Source organism: Neofelis nebulosa, chromosome 2 (genome assembly GCF_028018385.1).
Source record: "Neofelis nebulosa isolate mNeoNeb1 chromosome 2, mNeoNeb1.pri, whole genome shotgun sequence".
Taxonomy (NCBI): Eukaryota; Metazoa; Chordata; class Mammalia; order Carnivora; family Felidae; genus Neofelis; species Neofelis nebulosa.
In genome coordinates, this window is record NC_080783.1 from 46648798 (window position 1) to 46672975 (window position 24178).

General features: G+C 35.0%; 1 protein-coding gene across 1 annotated transcript in view; it reads right to left on the minus strand.

Annotated features, from left to right (window-relative positions):
• The window catches only part of GULP1 (GULP PTB domain containing engulfment adaptor 1), a 771890-nt gene that overhangs the window by 425489 nt on the left and 322223 nt on the right, over positions 1–24178 (minus strand). The window contains exon 4 of the mRNA XM_058711639.1: positions 13482–13560. The gene's annotated coding sequence lies outside the window, so the exon portion shown is untranslated. The remainder of the gene's footprint in view (positions 1–13481; positions 13561–24178) is intronic.

Genomic DNA, 24178 nt, shown 5'->3' on the forward strand with positions numbered 1-24178 from the left:
AAGGCCTGTATTTCCCTCTCTCTTTCATCTATTTTGCCTAACCCCTCATCCCCTTCCCCCCTGGCATCCATCAGTTTTCTGTATTTATAGCTCTGATTCTTTTTGTTTATTCATTTTTTAAGACTCCATTTATGAGTGGAATCATATTGTATCTGTCTTTCTCAGTCTGACTTATTTCGCTTATCATAATATCCTCTAGGTCCATCTATGTTGTCTCAAATGGCAGGATCTCATCCTTTTTATGACTGTGCAATATTCCAGTGTGTGTGTGTGTGTGTGTGTGTGTGTGTGTGTACACACACACATTTTTCTTATCTATTGGTCTATTGATGGACACTTAGGCTGGCTATTGTAAATAATGCTGCAATTAATGTAAAGGTACATACATCTTTTCAAATTAGTGATTTTGTTTTCTCTGGGTAAATACCCAGCAGCAGAATTTTTGGATCATATGGTATTTTTAGTTTTAATTTTTTGAGGAACATCCATACAGTTATTCACAGTGGCTATACAAATTTACATTCCTACCAACAGTGCACAAGGATTCCTTTCTTTCTTCATCTTCACCAATCAATACTTGTTTCTTGTCTTCTTGATTTTAGCCATTCTAACAGATGTGAGGTAACATCTCATTGTGGTTTTGATTTCCATTTCGCTGATGATTAGTGATGTTGAGCATCACCTGATATGTCTGTTGGCAATCTGTATGTTTTCCCTGGTATTCTGCCCATTTCTAAATTGGATTGTTTGGTTTTTTGGTGTTGAGTTGTATGAGTTCTTTATATATTTTGGATATTAACCCCTTATTGGATATATCATTTGCAAATATGTTCTCCCATTCAGTAGATTGTTTTTGTTTTCTTGATGATTTTCTTTGTTGTGCTAAAGCTTTTTATTTTGATGTACTCTCAAGAGTTTATTTGTACTTTTATTTCCTTTGCCTTAGGAGACATATCTAGAAAAATGTTGCTATAGCTGATATCAGAGAAATCACTGCCTGTGTTCTCTTTTAGGATTTTTATGGTTTCAGGTCTCATGTTTTGGCCTTTAATCCATTTTGAGTTTTTGTGCATGGTGTCAGAAAGTAGTTTAGTTTCATGCTTTTACATGTAGTTGTACAGTTTTCCCAGCAGTGCTTATTGAAAAGATTGTCTTTTCCTGAATCTATATTCTTGTCTCCTTTATCATAGATTGATTGATACTTCTGGGGTTTCTATCCTGTTCTATTGACCTATCTGCCTATTTTAGTGTCAGTGCCATACTGTTTTGATTGCCACAGCTTTGTAGTATATCTTGAAATTTGGGATTGTGATACCTCCAGCTTTGTTCTTTCTCAGGATTTCTTTGGCTATTCAGCATCTTCTGTGGTTTCATACAATTTTAGTATTATTTATTCTAGTTTTGAAAAAAATGCTGTTTGTATTTTGATAGAGATTACATTGAATCTATAAATTGCTTTGGGTAATATGGACATTTTGACAATATTCATTCTTTCAGTTCATAAACATGGGATATCTTACCATTTGTTTGTGTCATCTTCAATTTCTTTCATCAGTGTTCTATATTTTCCAGAGTATAGGCCTTTCACTTCTTTGGTTAAGTTTATTCCAGGTATTTTATTCTTGTTGGTGCAATTGTAAATTGTGTTTTTTGTTTATTGTTGTTTTTTGTTTGTTTGTTTTAATTTCTCTTTCTGTGATTTCATTGTTAGTGTATAGAGATGCTATCAATTTATGGGTATTAGTTTTGTATCCTGACACTTTACTGAATTTTTTTATTACTACTAGTTTTTTGTTGGAATCTTAAGGATTTTCTATGTATACTATCATATTATCTGCAAAAAGTAACAGTTTAAATTCTTCTTTATCAATATGGATGCCTCATTTCTTTTTCTTGTCTGACTGCTCTGGCTAGGACTTCCGACCATGTTGAATAAAAGTGGCAAGAAGAGACATCCTTGTGTTGTTCCTGACCTTAGAGGGAAAGCTCTCAGTTTTTCACCATTGAAGATGATATTAGTTGTGGATTTATGGATGGTCTTTATTATGCTACTCTTAAATGCAGAGTTGGAATGCCTTAAAAAAAACCGAAAAGAAAAGCTGATGTTCTGTAAAGTTCCAGGTATTGCCTACCAAGTTGCCCAAGATCTTTCCTGAGGGCCACTGTTATAGCTTATTTAGTGACCCTCTCAGCCAGTAACCACTGACTTTCATCCCAAGATGGATACTTTTCAATCTTTCTGAGGTATGCCATTTAGAAAGAAATTTAGCATTCATCTGTTGGTAGTAAATTCTTATAATTTTTTGAAAATGAATTTATTTCATTGTTCTTGAAAGATATTTTTAGCTAGTATTCAATTTAAGTTGTCAATTATTCTCAGTACTTCAAAGACACTTTCTTCTGTTTTATTTCTTTAAGTATTTTATATATATAAAATTACTGGCAATATTACTTTTTCTCAAAAAGATTATTTTCTTATAAATTTGACTATTTTTACAAAAGCACTTATTTGGTTGACCTTAACACGTATAAACACTGGGGTCTGAATTGAAGATGCTTTCATCCAGAGAAGATTTTTTTTTTTTTTTGGCCAGAGAATATTAACAATTTGAGATACTAATCTTATTTCTTCTTTCAGATTCCTTGGTTCAATACAGTAGACTCTCTGGTTCACTCCTTCCTCTTTCTTTAGGCAATCATAACATTTATAATGTTCCTTAGGGAAAGACTACTTTATTTATTTATTTATTTATTTATTTATTTATTTAGAGAGCATGACTGGGGGAGAGGGGCAGAGGGAGCGATAGAGAGAATCTTAAGCAGGCTCTATGCTGTCCACACAAAGCCTGACATGGGGCTAGATCCCATGAACCTGGGATCATGAAGAGTATGATGCCTGGTTGACCAACTGAGTCAACCAGGCATCCCTCTCTTACACCTTCTCCTACACTTATTAATTCAAGCTCAGGTCAGGGTTTTTCCCCTCCCATCCCAGGAGTTTCCTTTACTTCTATACCCCCAACTAAGTTTTCCAATAAAATTCATGTTATCCAAGGTCTATCCACTTTTCAACATTGATAAAACCCTAGGTATATATGCTGCACTGGAAGCAAAAATCAATTTTCTTTAATTATCTGAGTAATTTTTTAAATTTAGTAACATTTTATATTACATTTCACAGAATTGCAACACAAGCTAATTAAATTTTTGAGAAAAACAAAAGAATTTAATGGCTCACAGAACTGTTTTCAAATCTCCTAAAACACTCAGGAATGGTATAAAATGGCTCCCAGAAATAGTTGTAAAATCTTTCTAACTTCTGTTGCTGGTTTTGCTCTAAAATTTACTGTTTTTCTGAATTGCAGTTTTTTTTTCTTCTGAAATGCTGATCTTGTCTCTAATGCTGCCAAAGAATGTGTCTCATTCAGCCAACATTTACAACTATTTCATTTTGTTCTGCAAAGGGTAACTCGTCCTTTTATTTTTCTATAACCCTCTTTTATCCACTTAATAATGTGGAACAATTTCTCCTGGGCTGAGTCAAAGCACTTTTGACGGTCATTCAGACACTTCCTTCAGTCTTAGTATTCCTCCATGAAGTAGCTGTCTTTAGACAATCTATGAATTTAATGAAAGGTCTTAATCTTAGTATCTTAGCACTCAAGGTCTTCACTATTTAATGGGTGGGTTCTAAACAATCTGTCATGCAAACAAGACTTCGGCCAGTTTGCTTTGATATCATACTTTAACAAAAATATGGTTATTTATTTATAATTTGATGAGTACCATGAGTGTAAATATTGCTACATGAATATAAACTGTATCTAACTTTTCAAATGAGGATTGACCAAAGAAAGTTTCTTAATCTTCTTCTTTCTTTAATGTTTATTTCTTTATTTTGAGAGAGAGTGCCAGCGAGCAGGGGAGATGCAGAGAGAGGGAGAGAGAAAGAATCTCAAGCAGGCTCCATGTTATCATTGCAGAGCCCAACAAGGGGCTTGAATCCACAGACTGTGAGATCATGACCAGAGCCAAAAAGAAGAGTCAGATGCTTAACCAAATGAGCCACCGAGGGAACTCAACCACAGAAAGCTTCTATGGAGAAGTGAAGATAAGTAAGAATAATTTAGGGTGGAAAAAAGGAAGTGAAAAAAGAAACATTCTGGGAAGAGCGAATAATATATATCATGACCTTGAGGAGGAACAGTGGAATGGCAGTTATAAAAACAAAAGCACAGATTGACTAATTTGTATTGTGATGGAAAAGTTAGAAATGACCTTGGGAGAAGCGGGAAGAATTTTAACATCAGATAGAATATGTTAATGAAGTAAGACTTTAAATCTAAGAACAGTATGAGATATATAAAATATTTAATATGTAAAAAAGGAGAATCCCATTTGAAATTAAAAAAAAAATTCTAACCATAATGGAGAGAGAGAGAGAGAGAGAGAGAGAGAGAGGGAGAGTTGGCTGAGAGTAGAAGCTAGAGTGGATCTGAGGAGATCAATTTGGAGTTCTGGCAGTGATTGAAATGAGAAATAATGGTGGGTTGGACTGTGAGAATTACAATTGAAATGAAGACTAGGAGGTAGATTTAAATGATATTGAAGTGTGTAACCTACAGGTTTTAGCCACTGTTACATAGTAATGAAGTGGAAGAGTCCACAAAATTAGCATCAGTTTTTGATGAAAATATTATCTGTCAGCCTTGATGAATGAAGAAAAACCACTGTATTCAATCAACACCTCCCTATTCCCATTTTCAATAGACTCCCCCCCTTTTTTATAATATAAGTTATTGTCTAGTTAGCTAACATACAGTGTATATAGTGTGCTCTTGGCTTTGGGAGTTGATTCTCATGATTCATTGCTTATATACAACACCCAATGCTTATCCCAACAAGTGCCCTCCTCAGTACCCACCACCCATTTTTCCCTCTCCCCCTTCTATCAACCCTCAGTTTGTTCTCTGTATGTAAGAGTCTCTTATGGTTTGCCTCCCTCTCTGTTTGCAACTATTTTTCTCCTTCCCTTCCCCCTTTTCCTCTGTTAAGTTTCTCAAATTCTACATATGAGTGAAAACAAATGATATCTGTCTTTCTCTGACTGACTTATTTCACTTAGCATAATACCCTCCAGTTCCATCCATGTTGTTGCAAATGACAAGATTTCATTTTTTCTCATTGCTGAGTAGTATTCTATTGTATATGATTCATAGGGGCACATGTACCCCAATGTTTATAGCAGTGCTTTCAACAATAGCTAAATTATGGAAAGTGACCAAATGTCCATCAACTGATGAATGGATAAAGAAGATGTGGTTTATATATCCAATAGACTCCCTTTTTTAATGACAAGTATCTTTTGCCACTTGCACATTTTCCTCTCAAAAATGAATGAAATCTACCCCTACCCCATCCTCTCTGTATTAGGCACAAAACAGCACTTGGTTCTTTTCAGTAACCCCAATGTCCACTCCATTTTGTTTGTTTTTGTCTTTGGAAAATTCAAACAAATAGATTTCAGAATCAGAATCTTTCATATCTTCATGGCACATAGAGGAGGGAGACTAAAAGAGTTTGTCTTTTCCCAGTTCTGTTTTCTTGAAATGATGGACTTACTTTACCTTCAAATATAGTTGGAATAATTATTGTAGAACTATAAATTCTATATAAGAAAGCTCTCTCTTATTTATTAATGGTATAGGCTTAAATTGGCAGGAAAATGTCCTTCTCATTTGCCTGACCTACGATGCTATATTCTCTGATGACATATTCTGATGGCCTGCGGATGGCTTCTTAAGGTCTACACTGGCTTTAGAACTGATTTAGCTTAGAATTTATTAAGATTTAAATCTTGCATTGGAATTGCATTAGCGTTCTCCAAAGGGGGAATAAAACCTTCTATATTTATTTTGAGGAATTGACTCCCATAATTATGGGAGACAGAGAAGACCCACAATATGCTGTCTATAAGCTGGAGACCTATGAAAGCTGGTGGTGTAATCCAGTCTGAGTCCAAGGGCCTGAGAACAGGGAAGCTGATGGAGTAAATCCCAGGCCAAAGGCAGAAGAAGACTGATATCCTAGCTCATGTGGACCAGCAATAAGGGAACAAATATCCCCTTCCTTTGTTTTTTGTTTTATTCAGGCCCTTGATAGAGTGGATATTGCCCACTCACATTGGGAAGGGTAATTTACTTGTTGAGTCCACTGATTCAAATACTAATATCATCAGACACACCTTCACAGACACATGAAGAAATAATATTTAATTTATACAGCCTGTGGCCCAGCTAGGTTGACACATTAAAATTTACTATCACAAGAATCATTTGCTACAAAACAATATGTCGCAAGACAAAAATCAAAACGTCTTATTGCATTTTATGTTGTCGGAGACAAAATTAAAGAGACGTTTTTCAGTCTAACTGCAATAGATCTGTATGCCAGATCTGAAGAGTAGAGTGTTGAGTTAGGGTGTTTTTGGCTTAGAATTGAATAAGGAGTAGACAATTTACAGGTGGGTGATTTAGAGGTGTGATCAAGGGAAGCCTCTGTCAGTTAGCTGAATGGGAAATGCTTATCTCTGTGTCTAGCTCTTTTCAGAGTGACAAACAGTTCTAATCTCAGCTAGTCATTCCTGAGACAAAGAATAAGAATTCAGAGGGTCCACATTTAGTCTTATTATTTATATTCCAGGAAATTATCTCCAGGTCTTAGGGGAGTCAATAAAAGAGTAAACAGTGCGTCTTATCTAAGTCTTACGGAGAAGTGTGGTTCTTTATGGGAAATTTGTTTCCTGGAACACAAAATGCTGGTAAGGGGAGATTTCAAAAAACAGAAGTATAGAGGGATTTCTTACAAGTAACTGCTTTCTGGGAAAATAGGGCTCAGGTAAAGTTTAGCATTGTTATTTTTTACATGTGAATTCTAGATCCTTGCTATAAATTTATTTCATCACTTCTTCCCAGGTGCTGCTTCCCAACACTGGGTCACTACTTGAATTTTGGACATTTTTGAGTAAAGAGAAGTTAATAAAGAGGTTAATTTCATGGGAATACATTTAGTTTTATCTCAAATTTGCAGGAATATGAGGCCATCTGCTTTATGTTTATGTTTACTTTGGTAAATTTGTCATTTTATGTCTTTCATTTGCTTTATTTATATTGCGAAAACATAGATTTTTACTAAACATGATTAGAATATACTGCCACAAAATCAGTTCCTTGTTGAAATGGAACAGTAGCTTGCTTAGGGAATGATTTTATAGTACCTGTTTAAATTTGACCTGTTTACATGATATTGATTACATATGAATCAAATATTTCAGAGTATTATTGTTTTAACACTTTTCTTGGAAGCTTGCCAAGAAATCTCCCATATAAGTTCAGCAAAATTATACCCATGCTTATATTCTATCAAACTATGCACCTTCGCATTCTGCATCAATGAACATCCTTCTGTTTCAGAGGAAATTTCAAATAAAGACTCCACTTGAGCTTTTTTTCCCCAGTAACTGCTTGCCCATCACCCTGGGCTAGTTGCCAAGCAATAATATGATTGTTTTATAGTCAGTGGATAGGAATTCAGTGGCATTTTTCCATTTATAATTCCTCTCAATGAGAAAGGAGGTTGTTAGGCAACAGATGACATAGGACAGGAGCAGGAAAAAAGATTTTAGAGTTAAGAATTCACACCAAATATGGTTCCAAATTCTATATTGAGTCAATGTTTTAAACTTCTATTTTGAAATAACTTTAGATTCAAATAAAAGTTGCGAATAGTACAGAGAGTTCCTGTGTACCTTTCAACTAGGTTTCCCTAATGATAGCATCTTACAAAACCATAGTGCAATTTTCAAAATCAGGAAATTGACATTCATGCAAAATTACTAAGCTACAGACTTTATTATCATTTTACTAGTTTTTACAGGCACTTCTTTTTTTTGCAATTTTGTTATTTAATAATTCTATAAAATTTTATCACATATATAGATTTGTATAACCTCCACCTAAAATTGAGATTGAAAACTGTTCTGGCACTCCGAAGAATATTTTTCAATCTAAAATTTTATTTTTTTCCCTTCATATCTTGTATTTCTTTGCCAAGATTTCTATTTTTATTTGATTCCACAGCATTCCTAACTTCTTGTCATAGTATTTTGTATTTTATGATACCTACTTAAAATCATTGTCAGATAATTACAACACTTTGGTTTTGTTGTCTGTTGATTCTTTTCTCATTCAAATTGGTATTTCTGATTCTCAATATGATGGATAATTTTGGAATATATTCTGGAAATTTTAAGTCATATTATAAGACTATTTCTATTTATATCTTCTGTGTTAGTAAGTAATTCACCTGCTAACGTTCAGAATGCATGTCCTGGCCCACTTTTGTGAGCTGTAGTTTAAATGCTAATTGAGATTTCAAAACCTTGCAGTGTTAATCTGGTGTGCTCTGTTTATGTGCTTTTCAATGAATGACCAATTTGAAACCTTGGTAATATTCTGCACCACAGATTGGTTTTCAAATATTTTGCTTTGTGATTCTAACTGGTTTCATGCATAGGTCACTCTGAAATCTGCCTAGAATTTCATACACAGAATCCCTTTCTGCAGCTCCCTTCCATCCCTGTGCATGACTTCCAATTTCTAACTGGGTAGAAGCTGGTGCTTCCTGTCTGCTGTCATTCATTTTGAGCAAGCTTGGGAGAGTCAACAGGACTCCCATTTCAAAGTCTCCACAGTACATGAAAGAGAGATGAAGGCGTGCTACTTCTTAGCTGATGTTCACTTAATTCAGGATTGGGATTATCCACATAGCTCAATTCCAGTTTCCATAGCCACAATGCTCAGTGTGGAGGGAGGGGAATGCACCTTTGCTCATGGTAGTGCAGTGTGGGGATGGTTGCTAGGGCTCTGACATACGGTCTCTACAATGCACGGTGGGAAGGGGTAGGGATTCTGCCTACTTAGTGTAAGGCAGGGAGGGAAGACAGAGTTCTGTCCACAGTCTCTATGGTACCCTGTGGGGGAAATAGTGAGGCACAGCTTTTATCTTATTATTCCAGATCTGGAGGAGAGTCAAAAGAGTTATGTCCTACAGAGTCATCCTTTTCCCAGTCTTTGTATAAAGAAGCTATGCTTTCTTGCAGCTTTAAAAAAATATTTTTACATTGGCATTTCTAGTTTATGGGTTTCTCTGTTAACCAACCTAGGATATACAAGAGGTAAAACAAACAAACAATAGAGAATTCACTTCTAGGTCATTACTCAAGTCATAAAATTCCTAGTTAGTTTGCCTGCTTTTCTCTGCTTTTAGGTTTTTCTGATATTTCCTTATTTTGTCCAGGATTTTTAGTTGTAATTACTAGGAAGAATAAAGGAGAATGTACTAACTCTTTTTCTAGAATGGAAGGACCAATGCTTCGTACTTTTAAGGCCAGATATTCAGTCTAACCTCATTTCTTTTTTTTCAGCATTTGCTAAATATATTCTGAGTGCTATTCAATCTCCTAGAGAATTATAAAGAAAGTAGAAGACTTAGTCCCAGATCTCAAGTCTATTGCAATCAAATTCAGTCAAAATATATGAGAACCTTATGTTTGCCAAAGACATTTCTGAGCTAGGGATAAATATCATAGCCTAGTTGGGGAACAGACATTCAAACACATAATCCCATTACAAACAGGTGAATAATATATTATGAAGTGTTTTAAAGCTTACTGAAGAAATGAATATTTCTCTTTTTATATATGTACATTAATGCTACCTTGTGACAACTGAGATGGTTTTTGGGAGTTAGGCAGGAATTTGATAGACTCTTGGGGAAATGAGACAGACTAAAAATACAAATTTTCGTATAAGGGATCTCCAAATTCACATACTCATGGTCATATAAAGCCTATATAGAGATACAACTATTAGATGTGGGAAAAGGAAAAGGAAAAGGATAAGGAACAAGAGAAGTGGGGGAGAATTTACTGTGGTTTGGTTTTGTGGAGCTGTATTTTAGCTGTGAACATCAGACACAGATGAAAATGAACTATATGAATTCATGCCATGACAGAAATGTGGGGAAAAGCCACATGATTTCTTACTATGTGATAGTCATGTGCTTCTATTTTGGGAATGATCCTAAGGAGCTCATTATCAGTCACTTAATTAAATTAATTAAAATTTATTTACTTTGTTTTTGAGAGTGACAGACACAGTGAAAGCAAGGGAGGGGCAGAGAGAGAGAGACAGAGAGAATCCCAAACAGGCTCCATACTGCCAGCACAGAGTCCTATGTAGGGCTTGAACCCATGAACCATGAGATCATGCCATGAGCCAAAACCAAGAGTCGGAAGCTTTAACCGACTGAGCCACCCAGGCATCCCTCATTATCAGTCATTTTAATTTTATAGGTGTCTTAGTTTAGACGGCTAGAATAAGGTGCCATAGACTGAGTAGCTTATAAACAACAGAAATTTATTTCTCACATTTCTGGGGTCTGAAAGTCCATTGAGATATGAGTGCCAGCATGGTTATTAGCTCTGGGAAGCATCCCCTGCTGAGTTGCAGTCTGTGGGCTTCTCACTGTATACTCACATAGTTTGAAAAAGGATTAATGTGCTCTCTGAGGTCTTTTTTATAAGGGCACTAATCCCATTCATAAGGGTTCCACCCTCATGATTTAATCTCCCAAAGCCCTCCACTCTCCTTTCCTAATACCATCACACAGAGAGTTAGGATTTCAATATATGCATTTTGGAGGGACACAATATTTAGTCTGTTGCAATATAAAAGAGCTGCTAAAATTAAACATCAGTATAATACCTATATAATGCAATGCTCACTAGTATACATGAATAAGAGAAATCAAAGTTAAAGAAAGCCAAGGCACTTAATTAATGGTAAAATCATTCTGACAGAATGATTCTGAGGTGATATGACCATTTTTTTTGGAAGACCAGAGAGAGGAAATATAGTAATAGTAATAATTCTTTATAATAATTAAAATTCTTGTTACATTACAATTAAAAACAAAACAATCCTTAATTTCTAAGTGACTTAGCAACTCTTTCCCTTTAAAAAGAAATTATAATTTATTTTTGAAAATGACATGCCATTTTTAGACTCTAATCATATTTGATATTAGATCTATTATAATAGAAAGAAGGCAAAAATCAACTTTTAAGAATTACTTTCTTACTACACTGACCTATATAATAAAATTAAATTTTGAAATAGGTGAGTTATCTGATTTTAAATAAGCCAAGGTATTAAGATTAAAGATGTGGAAAATTAAATTTCTCCATACTGTGATGAAATGGCTTACAATCTCTTCAGTATGTAACAGCAATCAAATAAGTCCGTTGAAATCATATAGTGGTTTCTTAATATCTCACCAACTGATGGCATATTAGGAACATTCACATTGTTTAGAAAGGCCAAGCTTGCCACTCCAAAGCAGGGAAGATTGACTATAGTCGGACATAATTGTCTTACCTCCACTAGCCACCTAAAATGTTAGGAGAAAGACAGTAGGCCTTGGACAACAGAGCACTTGTCTTGGAGTTTTATAGGAGCATCTGCTACTGTTGTAGCTGCTATGGGTGGAAAAAAGGAGGGAGATCTATATGACCCAGTGAATCTGGCAGGGAAATAAACCCTCGTTATAAATGGAGTTGCATTTGGCTGTGAGCAATAGCCAACCAGACTCCAGACTTGTAGGGGCTTAAATGCTTAGGAGATTATTCACCTTACATAACAAAATGTCTACAGCTGGATCATCTAGCGATGGTATGACTGCTCAAGGAGAGAAACAAAGGCTCCATCTCTTATCTTCCTGCTCTACCATATTTAGCATGTTCTTGCTATCCTCCGGTCTGAAAATGACTGTTGTGTCCTTAATCACCGCATCCATTGTCAGAGAGAAGAGACTACGAATTGCTTGTTTTTGAATAGAACCAAAGCATAGAATGCCACTGGAGATGGAGACGATATTGTCACGTGGTTGATTCAGTGTGAACTGATCTTAAGAACAGCTGAGTTATATATGGAATTTAAGACACAAAACAGATGAACATATGGAGGGCGGGGGAGAGAAGAGAGGGAAACAAACCACAAGAGAATTAGTGATAGAGAACAAAGTGAGGGTTGATGGAGAGAGGTGGGTAGGAGATGGGCTAGATGGGTGACGGGGATTAAGGAGGGCACTTGTGATGAGCACTGGGTGTTGTATGTAAGTGATGAATCACTAAATTCTACATCTGAAACTAATATTTCACTGTATAATAACTAACTAAAATTTAAATTAAAAAATAAGTAAATAAAAATTTTAAAAATGTGACTAATCCAAACTGAGATATAAAAATACACGTAGTACAAAAAAGGAAAAAAAAAAAAAGAACAGCTGAGTTAAATATAGTGTATCTTTGAATATTCAATGCAGTTTGCATCACAAGAATATACTAAATTGCCACATCTTCTACAATATGTTTTATTTCCTTGGGCCTATCTTCTGGTCCAACAACTATTTAAATGAATCTCTTTGCCTCTTCAGTCTCTTATTTCTATTGACTTATTACTCAGATCTTCTCTTCTTGTAGTTTTAGTATCTGATTATGGTTCATTCTGAAATTTGTTCTCTGTCTAGTTAAGATAGTTTGATTTCTTGTATCTCCTAGCTTTTGTAGTATTTTGTTTGTCTCTGTGTGTTTGTTGCCTTAAACCTCTCTTTGTGGCTTTGTTAATTAAGTTGCAGAAAACATGAGCAGTGAGATTAATTCCACTGTGAAATGTATGTGAGTGAATGTTCAACCATTTCGCTAAAAAAAAGTAGGGGATTTCTTAGCAGCAGAGGGAAAAAAGTACTGATAGTATGAAAAATATTATTCTACCATATAAGGTTCTATTTATTTACCATTCTAGGCTTAAAAACGTGACACCATAACTTTTTGTGGTATGGCTTGAAATTCTTTTCTGAAGTTTTGGATTAGCTCTCAGTTAACAGCAAGTCAATTAAGCAGTTCGTAAATTATTTTAAATTTCAAGAGATAATCCTCTCCTCTCTTGTTTTAAAAGTTTTTTTTTTTAATTTAAATTCCAGTGTAACATAATGTAATGTTAATTTCGGGGGTACAACTAAGTGATTCAACACTTACATACAACACCCGATGCTCATCACCACAAGTGTGCTCCTTAATCTCTATCCTCCACTCAATCATCTCCCCACCAACAACCTCACCTCTGATAACCATTAGTTTGTTCTCTATAGTTAAGAATCTGTTTCTTGGTTTGCCTCTCTTTCCCCCCCCATGATAATTTGTGTTTTGTTGTAAATTCCACATATAAGTGAAATCATGTGGTATTTGTCTTTCTCTGACTGACTTAGAGAAATCCTCTCCTCTCTTAAATCAGATTGTATGTTGTTAACTACAAAGAGTACAGCTGTGTTAAAAACGATTATAGGAACACATTTAATCTTACCTGGCGTGAACAGAGGTATCAAGCAGAATGAATTTGTATTTTCTCAGGTCCTGTTCCTCTAAAGGAGACCCCAACAGTTCTAAAGGGAAAAAGAGAAAAATATTAAACATATTTTACACTTACTACAATTGTGAGGTAAAATACTACCTTTTGTCTGATAAATACTGAACTTGAATATGCCTGTTAGAATATCCTATATTTGTTACCACACTCGACCCAGAGTTATAGTTCCATTTTGACATTCACATTTAGGACTCTGACTATGATTTAGCAAAACATATTCCCATTTAGATTCAGTTCAGCTTCATTATCTCTGAGAACAGAGTGATATTGCAGTTTGATGGAGTAAGTGATATTTGGTGGTTTTCATCCTCGGTAGGCAGTAAATAATAAATAGAGTGATTTGATGTTGAAAGTGCAAATGAAAGGTATTAACAGATGCAGAAGATCAGTAACACCTATTATCTGAAAGAAGAGCACCTTAACATTTGCGTAAGACAATTGTTAACAAAGCAGTTCCACCTCTATTGTATCATTTAATTCTTACAGTGCCAGTGAGGTATAAAATATTTTCTTCATTTTAAAAATAAGAAAACTGTCACCAGAGATATTCACAGGACTTGTTCATGATCTCTAGTCATTAAGGATAGTCCAGAAACTCAAATCCAGGTCTTTTTTACCCTAGTTCAGTCCTACTTTTATGACAAAGCTGCTCCTTTGAACACAAGAGGATATATCCTGTATATTCTGTTAGTTCTATACCAATGACATAAAGAGACTTGAAGTAAAGATGCAATATATTTGTCTTTATGACAAAATCTGAAGATAATCATTCATTTATTAATTCTATTATGATTCTACTCCATGCTTTATTTCTAGTACCCAGCACAACATCTGACACATATAACAGGTAAGAAAAGAGATATGTATATGATTAATGAATGAACATATGAATGAATGAGTGCTAAGTCAAGCAAGCATCATGCTCTGCTCATGATATGGTGATATTGTTAAAGACCCTGCTTTCAAAAAGTTTACTAATTAGTAGGAGATACATACTTATCAGTAAGAAAATGCTATATGAAGTAAAAGATGTGAAATAAAAAATATGCAAGATGTTTTGAAAGCATCTGAGTAGTGGATAAGTTTAGCAAAACTTCACTGAGCAGGTGGTATTTGGGGTTGACCCTGAGGACTAATTGGATCTTCCCTCTCAGAGAGAGGGAGCTTCATGCTCGAAAGTGAATGTGAATGGATGTAAATTTTAAAAAATAAAAAATAAAAAAAAGTGAATGTGAGAGAATGCGAATAGCTCAATGTGAGGAGGTAGTTCAAGTACATGGGTCAGGGGAGCCTGGTTTAGAAAGTGGTGACTGTGGAATGTTCTTGGCACCCTGTAAAGGACATGGGTTTGCATTCCATGGTGATAAATAAATTTGTATTTTAGAACATTAACCCTGGTAGTAGCAGGGAGGACTGACTTAAGTAAGGAGAACTGCCAGTTAGACACTTTGTTTGTTGTCTGGCTTGTACGTGAAAGAATGAATTCCTGAACCAGGGCACAGAGGGTGAAGGGGAGGAGACAAAGTCTAGAGAGGGCTAGACCTAGTTTTGTAAGGTTTGAGGGCTCGAATTTGAGAGCTCTAAGAAAAAGTGCTCAAAATTACAAATACAAAGTTAGATATGAAAGCACACATTAGTTTATAATGAGAAAAATAATCACAATATATTAGCAACTTTCAAAGGCTGACAAATATTACAAATTTCATAAAATCCAGAAAAATAACATAATATTCCTATGAGTTACTTTCCTGACACAGTTCTATATATACCTATAAGAATATAAACTTTTGGATGCATACTCTTTAATATCTTCCTATTTCAGTAATTTTTTTTTGAGAGAGAGAGAAATAGAGTGCAAGCAGGGAGGGCAGAGGGAGAGGAAGGGAGAGGATCTCAAGCAGGCTCCACACTCGGCACAGAGCCCAAGGTGGGGCTTGATGCAAAGCTCTATCTCACCACTGTGACATCATCACCTGGGCCCAAATCAAGAGTCTGACGCTTAACTGATAGAGCAGAAGCCCCATGACAGTAATTTTATAACAGTAGTTTCTATGGAAAGATTTGGAAGAAATTAAGAAATTTTTCTGTTACAGTTGATCAATTAAAATTTATAGTTCAAATGCAAAAAAAATGTGGCTTTACACACAGTTGTATCTGCTGTTGACAGTACTGCTGCAGACTGTGCCCTACAAACTCAGTAATCTTTTTTCAATGTTTATTTATTTTTGAGAGACAAAGCATGAGCAGGGGAGGTGCAGAGAGAGAGGGAGACACAGAATTCGGAGGAGGCTCCAGGCTCTGAGCTGTCAGCACAGAGCCCGATGTGGGGCTCGAACTCATGAACCATGAGATCATGACCTGAGCTGAAGTCAGACACGTAACCGACTGAGCCACCAAGATGCCCCAAAACACAGTAATTTTGATAAATGTTATTTCAAGCATTTTTTTTAATCAAAAAAAGGGAAGAAAAAAAGTATGGCAGGTTTATGAGTGTACATGCTGCCTTATAAATCCTATTTCTAAATGCAAATAACTTTTGATTAAGGCATTTGTGGGAACTGAATATTCTTTTAAAATTATGTCTGAAGATTAGAATTTCCCATATATTAGCTTCTGGTTCCATCCATGTTAAACCACTTTGCTCCTCCATTCTCATAGTTGTAGTGCCACACGCCAGGGAACATCTTCACACAGTGATAAATTTCTGGCTTTTCACCTTCCTACTGTGATGTTGGGTGTGTCAGCATAGTGGGTGGAAATCCTTCTGGAAGCCATTCCTACAGCAGGAATTCTAGCAATTATGTAACCATTCACAGAAGTGACTATAAACCACACTGATGTATTACAATAAAATGAAACCGAAATATTGCCAACTGAATTGCCTCTTTGATGGATTCCACACATGCTTTGTGGTCACCTTAACACTACTCAACAGAAAGGGAAGTGTGATGAGGGAAGATCACTGTGGAGACAGCCATCTTAACAGATGGTGATGATTACTTTGGAAAAATTAACACATATGAATGTATGAGCACATTGGTAGAGCCCATCTCAGGGTATCGGGAGGGGTCCATGTGTGCAAGAGGCCTCAAAGTTTACATTTGTGAAGAACCAGCCTCTGGAGGATAGAACCCACCTCTTAAAACTGGTTGGATATGAAGGATGTGAGAAATAGGAGTCATGGAAGGTTGAAAGATTTTTCTGGCTTATAATACTAGGTGGATATGATAAACAAAGAAAAAAATAGGGTAATCAATTTTCCAAACTTGATGGTCCCTCATCCTGGAAATACCTCCCTGAGAGTAAAAATCTCATTTAGCATAAAAGCCCCTCATCCTAGAGATACCTCCCTGGGATGTAAAAATCTCATTTTTCAGGTGAGGAAGTTAGGAGAAAATGTCAAACTGAAAAGGCATTGAAACTATGATCTGCATTTCACAAAAATGTATCATCCTTTGTTGGATCACTCCAAGTGATATAATTTCAGGGTGAAACTTTAGTGCATTGTAATCATGAGCATTAACAATCTTTCTTTGACTTTGCCCGTGGATTAACTGTTGTGCTTTGTGTTGAGATACTGCTTGTGGAAATAAATGAAGATCACCCCAATGAGAACAAACAGAGGCTATTTATTCAGAGCTTGTTATAGCATGAGAATCAGCCACCATCACCTGTATTTGGCAGAAACTCAAAGGCAGGCAGATGTACTGAAAAGTTTTATAGTGGAAAAAAAAAACAAAGATCTGCCCTAATTAGATTGGTGTGAAGAAGCTGAAAGTGGGTTAAGTATCAACACAACATCCTCATTGAATTGGCTTGGGAAGCATATATGGCTTTCTCTAGTTCATCCTAGGTGGAAGCAAGGGCAAAAATTAGAGGAACTGATAACTATTGACCAAATCCTGGCCGTTCTGGGCTGACTGCTGCAGAGGTTAGGGATTGGCCTTGTGGTCTGATTGTCTCCAAAGTTGTGGGTCATAGTTCTATTGTTGACTACAGATGGCCCTTGTCTATTCGTATAGTCAGACTTTCATGTTAGTTTGATTTTAATATTGTGAATCTTCTGGCTATATTTTCCAAGAATTTCTGAGACTTCAAATTAATGAAAATAAGAACAACTATAATATTAACACTGGAATTACCCAGATATCACCAAGAATGAAAAGCTTAACAACTTTGTTATTTTTATGGCAGGACACATATAACTGCATTAGGAAGATAAATAATCAAAACAAATTATTTGCACAATATGCAGAAAATAATCTGAGATTAGGCTTGGTGGAGAGGGGGATGGTAAGACACACATAGAGATTGAGTCTCACAATTATTTCCTTAAATGTTTGATAATATTTGAAGAGTCCCTAAGGTGCCTAGAAAAGGATGAACTGGGGCGCCTGGGTGGCGCAGTCGGTTGGGCGTCCGACTTCAGCCAGGTCACGATCTCGCGGTCCGTGAGTTCGAGCCCCGCGTCAGGCTCTGGGCTGATGGCTCAGAGCCTGGAGCCTGTTTCCGATTCTGTGTCTCCCTCTCTCTCTGCCCCTCCCCCATTCATGCTATGTCTCTCTCTGTCCCAAAAATAAATAAAAAACGTTGAAAAAAAAAAAATTTAAAAAAAAAAAAAAAAGAAAAGGATGAACTAACTACACTTGAGTTTCTCAAGGTTATGTGTAGGTTGTTACAAAAACTCATACAAAAAAAATGACTTGTTTTTAGAAATAAGACTGCTTCAGGATGTGAAATGTTACCACAAAAAAGTTGAAGTTAAATATGACTTTTCTTATTTCTTTACTGAGAATGCAACTTAGCTGGAATTCAACTTTGATTTAATAAATTGAAATTATCTCTGTGCTTTAAAACACAGTGATAGAGTTACTTTATAATAATATCCAATGTACTTTGAAATGTTTAAAATGATGACATTTTAGACAGGGAAAGTCTATAAGATAAATTTATAGATGTAAAGAACTTGACTGACACACAGCTGGCCTATCAAAACAAGCCTGTAGATTCAAGGAGGTACATTTTAGGAGAGATGGAAACTAATCCGGCAAGTCCAAAAACCTACTGTTGCTAGTGAGTAAAATCCTAAATAATCCATGTTCAAAACTTTTATGGAGAGGATATTTACCTTAATATCATCACATCTGACTGACATCAGGAATCAGTGTAATGTGGGCTTGAAAAGAGCAAAGCTGGTTGTCAAAGAGAATTTATGTTTCAGGTTTATGTATTCAGGTTTACTATTACAAAAAAGAACAGGTATAAATCCTAAATCCTGAAGGCAGTTCAGAGAAGTATTATTTGAAAAGGGAACAGGACAGAAAGACACATGCTAAAGTTATTTTTATATTAAATGTAGGTAATGCTTGTTTAATTAGTCTGCATTTATTTCTTCTTGTAAAATGTCTTACATTTCAGTCTGTAAAGAACACATAAAAATATAGCCTCAAAGCTTAAGTATCCGATAAAAGCTTTAAAGAGGAGTAAAATAAATTGCTACGTAAGAGTAGAGGAAGAAAATTATAAACTATAAACATATTGTTATATTTTCATCATACATATTTAATTATTTAAATATTTATTTATTCTTAATGACTTTATTAATTTTTATTTACTTCCAATTACAATTTTTAACTAGCTCTATTGCTGTTTTAAGTTATAGTATTTATATAATGGAACAGTAAATAATAAGTAAAAATCTATTATTTTGTTTTGATTCATACAAAATTCTTCTAGAACTTTGAAAATTCATGGAAGTCTATTAAAAATTATTGATAATAACACTTGGAAAAATGAGCAGATTATATTTAAATACTGAATTTCTATGCTTCTGAATACATGATTCTGATTAGTATTATCTGTAAGTACAAAGATCACAGTAAATATAGCCTCATTAAAATTATATAAAAGACTTCAGTATATATGAAAATAAATTTTTTTCCTTAGAACAAATATGAAATATTTTGTCTTTCTATTAATTTTCTAACTTTTGAACTTACACTTTTTATTTTCATATTACAGAGATCATTATTTTCACTCAGTGCTTTAATATCTCAATGTTTTGGTTTAAGATAACGATTTTTTTTGCAGTTAATGTTCTAAGGCTAGTAATCTATATTCTGTGTGTGGCTTTTGATTTACTCATTTGTGTCATCTATTTTATGATTATCTGTGATATACTCGCTTCTAGGTCTATTTCCAAGTACTAAAGAGAAAAAGCTGTAAGAGAGCATTGCTGAATGTCCCTTCACATGCAAAATGACTACATTTTCACATTGTAAATATTTAATCGGTTTCTGAGTACCCAAATTAACAAATTAGAAATAAAAGTTATATTTCAATATTATATAATTCATTTACTTTCTCTTAAGCATTTATATTGAATTTCTTGAAAAGCTGTATTCAGAACAATTACTTGAAAGGAAACTGAATTAAATGCTTCATCAAATGTTAATGATGTCATCATTTGACAATTGAATATTAATGGTTTCAAATGAGAAACAATCACCAAGTTATTCTAAAAAATACAGAAGTGAAATAATTCCAAGAAAAGTTCTGATTTTTTTTAACTTTAATTTATTTATTTTGAAAGAGAGAGAGTGAGAGAGCATGAACAGGGAGCGTGCAGAGAGAGAGGGGGAGAAAGAGAATCCCAAGCAAGCTCTGTGCTACTGTCCCAACATGGGGCTTGATCCCATGACCCTGGAATTGTAACCTGAGTGGAAATTAAGAGTTGGAAGCCCAACTGACTGAGCCACCCAGGCACCCCCGATGAAATTTTTGATTGAGATTTTGCTCCTAGCTAAATTAAGATGCAGGTGAAATTATCTTTGTTACTTTTCTCTTAGCCGTCTAAGATTTCAGAGATTTCAAATACCCATTTGCCCTTCAGTAGAGCACAACAGAAGAGAAGAGGTAGAATGGAATGCAGGGAACAGAATGACCCTTGTAATCAGAAGATCTGGCTTTCAGACACAGATGTACCACTTCCTGACTAGATAATTTTTGCAAGTAGATGATCCTGACTAGATGATTCTCTGAGCTTGAATGATGTTATCCACAAAATGGAGATGATAACTCTTAATCCATACAATTTTTGAGAAGAGTAACATTGTGAAAATGTCTAATGTGAAGTCTGGTGACTAAGTCACATTTAATGCATGTTCATTTTTCATTCTTTCAGTTAGTCATTCATTATTCAGGACACATTTCTGTTGTTTTAGTCCCTAGAGCCAAGTCAGTCCCAGGTTAGCTTTTTTCTTTTTTCTTTTTTTTTCATCCCTTCTTTTCTCCAGCATAATAAGTATTTGGCTTGCATGTAGTTATTTCACTCCTTCTGGATGTTCTATAGAAAGAGGAGTATTTTCTAAAATACTCTAATTTTTAATTTCTCTGAAACACATATAAATTATTATCAGATATAGGAAGCTAATGACAACCATTGATATTTCTGGACTTTCCTCGATTGTGAATTCGCTTAGGATTCTTTCTACACTCCTTTCCTAAATGATATTTAAGAATGCTCTAGTTATTTTCATGTTGTCAATCAATTTAGCACAATCAATAACTGATTTGACTGATGAGTAAAACTGATCATTCTTCAGTCTAAAAAAGGTTCGTCATAAAAGGCCAACATTTATGGGATCCTCAGTCTTTTTCAGAATGTGCTTCTTAGATTTCATTGTGATATTATTCTTTATCCCTTCCCAACCATTTCTATCCCCTCATTCATTATTTTTTTGGCTCTGGAATTGATGAATTTCTACCTTGTGGATTCCTCTAAACTGTTAGATCCTGCCTTTGCCAGTCTCCAGATGAAGAATTAAGTCTCTGTTTCAGCTCTTCAAATTTCCCCTGACCTATAAATCATCTACTTTGCCCTCCTGAAAGAATTCATGGCTTTAGTTCTGGGAAATTTACCCTTTCTTCTCACTTATTTTACTCTTGTGTACATTTTCCATTTCTAATCAATGTTAACCTCAAGGTTAGGGCTGTGCTATCCATGAAGCTGTATGCCTTTTCATATTACTATAAACTAGTCTTACTAGTTGTCAGCATGCTCTGATGACAGACCTACCTGTCTTTTCTATTACAAACCATTTTCCACTGAAATAGAAAATATCTACATTTATGTTTCTAAAGCTCATGCCCTCTCAAACCATTCACTCTTTCTTCAACAAACATTTTTGAACTCCTTTATTCAGATCCTGGGTTTGGTGATCAGGTCTTAAGATGAAAACAAAACAAAACACAATATAGTCCCTAATCACAAAGTTTTCTCAATCCAATTAATTTGTATTCTACATGATAAATAGTGTACTAGAAGCAATCACAGGTTGCTATGTTTAGAAGAAGAAATTAATCTGGAAAGCTTCAGGAGATACTTGAATGGAGTCCACTTAGTTGGTCAAGTAGGGAAACATCATTTAAGGACATCATGTACAAACACATGGCAGTGTGATAGGCCACGCTTCTTTTAAGGGCTGTAAATCATTCAGTGAGCTAAAGGGAAAAGTACATTTGAAAAGTGTGAGGAAATACCAAAGTGAGATGTTTATAGGGCCTAAGTATGGAGGACTGAAGGCAATAATGTCCATTGAAAGAATTTACTTGAAGAATTACTATACATATTTTTGCTTTTGTCTTTATTTTACCTAATTCATCTTTACTAAAATTTGTATCCTCTGTCTCATTCCTCTTCCACAATTAGATAACAAAATCTGTACTGTAGTATTATTGACTGGAATGGTTAATGTGTTATCTCTCCAAGTACCAATTACTGCATAGTATTATCCTCTGGAAATGACAATGTTTTAGCACATTCACAAAAATATACATCCAAGGGTGAAATTTTAGTCACTTACATAAGTCTGTATGAGAAATTGTTTTAAGCATTAGGAAATAATTTTTGCTTCCTATTTCTGTCAGTTTCATGCTTGAAAATATAACATATACTTGAAGGTTGGATCCAATTTGTACCAAGATTTATTCATCACACCCTTGCAGAGTGAGACTTTAATGATCATTTGTGAAACTTAGAAGGTCCATATTACATACAGATTTAATAAAATGTTATGATCTTTAGTTGAACTTATGTATATTTCATGGCTTGTATCGTCTAAAGATTTGGCCCCTTTCATCTAAGTTACTAAATTTGTAGTCATAGAGTTACTTGTAATACTTCTTTTCCATGTTTTTAATGTCTGTGTACTTGGAAGTCATGACCTCCCTTTCTTATTTGATACTGTAATTTGTACTTTCTTAACTTTTTTTTTAATTGGCCTGGCTAGAATTTATCAGTTTTATCTTTTCAAAGACACAGTTTTTAGATTCACTGATTTCGTCTATTCTTTTGTTCTTTTTTTATGTTTATTTATTTATTTTGAGAGAGAGAAAGGGCAGAGAGGGAGTGAGAATCCCAAGCAGGCTCCATGCTGTCAGCACAGAGCTCGACACAGGGCTAATCTCATGAACCATGAGATCATGACCTGAGCTGAAATCAAGAGTTGAACGCTTAACCAACTGAGCCACCCAGGTGGCCTATATTCTTTCGTTCTTTATATAATGGAATGTAATGGTTTTTTGACACTAAAAAGACTGATACACAAACATTTGAGGGTGTGAGTCAAATGTTTTCAGGCTGTCAAATGAAGTATGCAGCAAAGATCATATGTGTGCACACACACATGAGAATGCATGTGAGTAGAGTTGCTAATGCATGCAGACTATACCACTCATTTACTCACACTCAATTTTTAATTCATTCATTTATTCTTTCATTCTGCAATTATTTACGGAAAACTTACTATGACCAGGGCACCTACTATTGTCTGGAAACGTGCAGCAAACAAACAGACAATCCATGAACACATGGAGCTTAAATTATAGTATGCAATGTAAACTATAAACAAAAAAAAGTAAACATCAGATAGTAACAAGTGCTATGAGAAAATAAGAAGAAGAACATAAATAGGTAGTGCTAGGGGAGGGCTATTATACATAGACTGGTATTGGGAGGTCTTTTGATGGTAATGTTTGAGCTAAAGAAGAAAAACTGAACCATGTAGATTAATGGAGGAGGAGGAACCATGTAGATGGTTCTACCATCTACTGAACCGTGTAGATTTCAGGAGGAGGAGGAAATGGCAAGTCCATGAGATGGAAAAAGCTGTGTGTGTTCAAGGAACATGTGAGTGGGTGGCTCTAAAAAATGCACTAACATTTACAAAGATGAAAGAGGAATAATTGTTAAGACATCTTAACAGAGTAAAGCCTTTGAGAAAGCTCAAACTCTTAGAATCCAGTACCCATTCCATACTTACCCTAGAAACATGAGAGCTATTTAAGCTCTGGCAGCTGCATGATATAGAGGTTGGATGTTAAAGTCAAACTAGTAGCCTCTTTCTACTATCCATTAGGATTAGTTATCTTAAAGGTAGGACAATCTGGAGGTTCTGGTACCTGCATAGAGACTTTCACTTTGTTTTTTCTCTTGCTCTAGTAGTTTGGTGATTCTCGAATTTTCATGTGCATACGCATTACTATACACAATTGTGCACACAAAATTAAGTTAGAAAGACATTGTGTGAGTATACCCCCAAATCCCCAAAGTAACTTTTGCAATAAGCAATTAT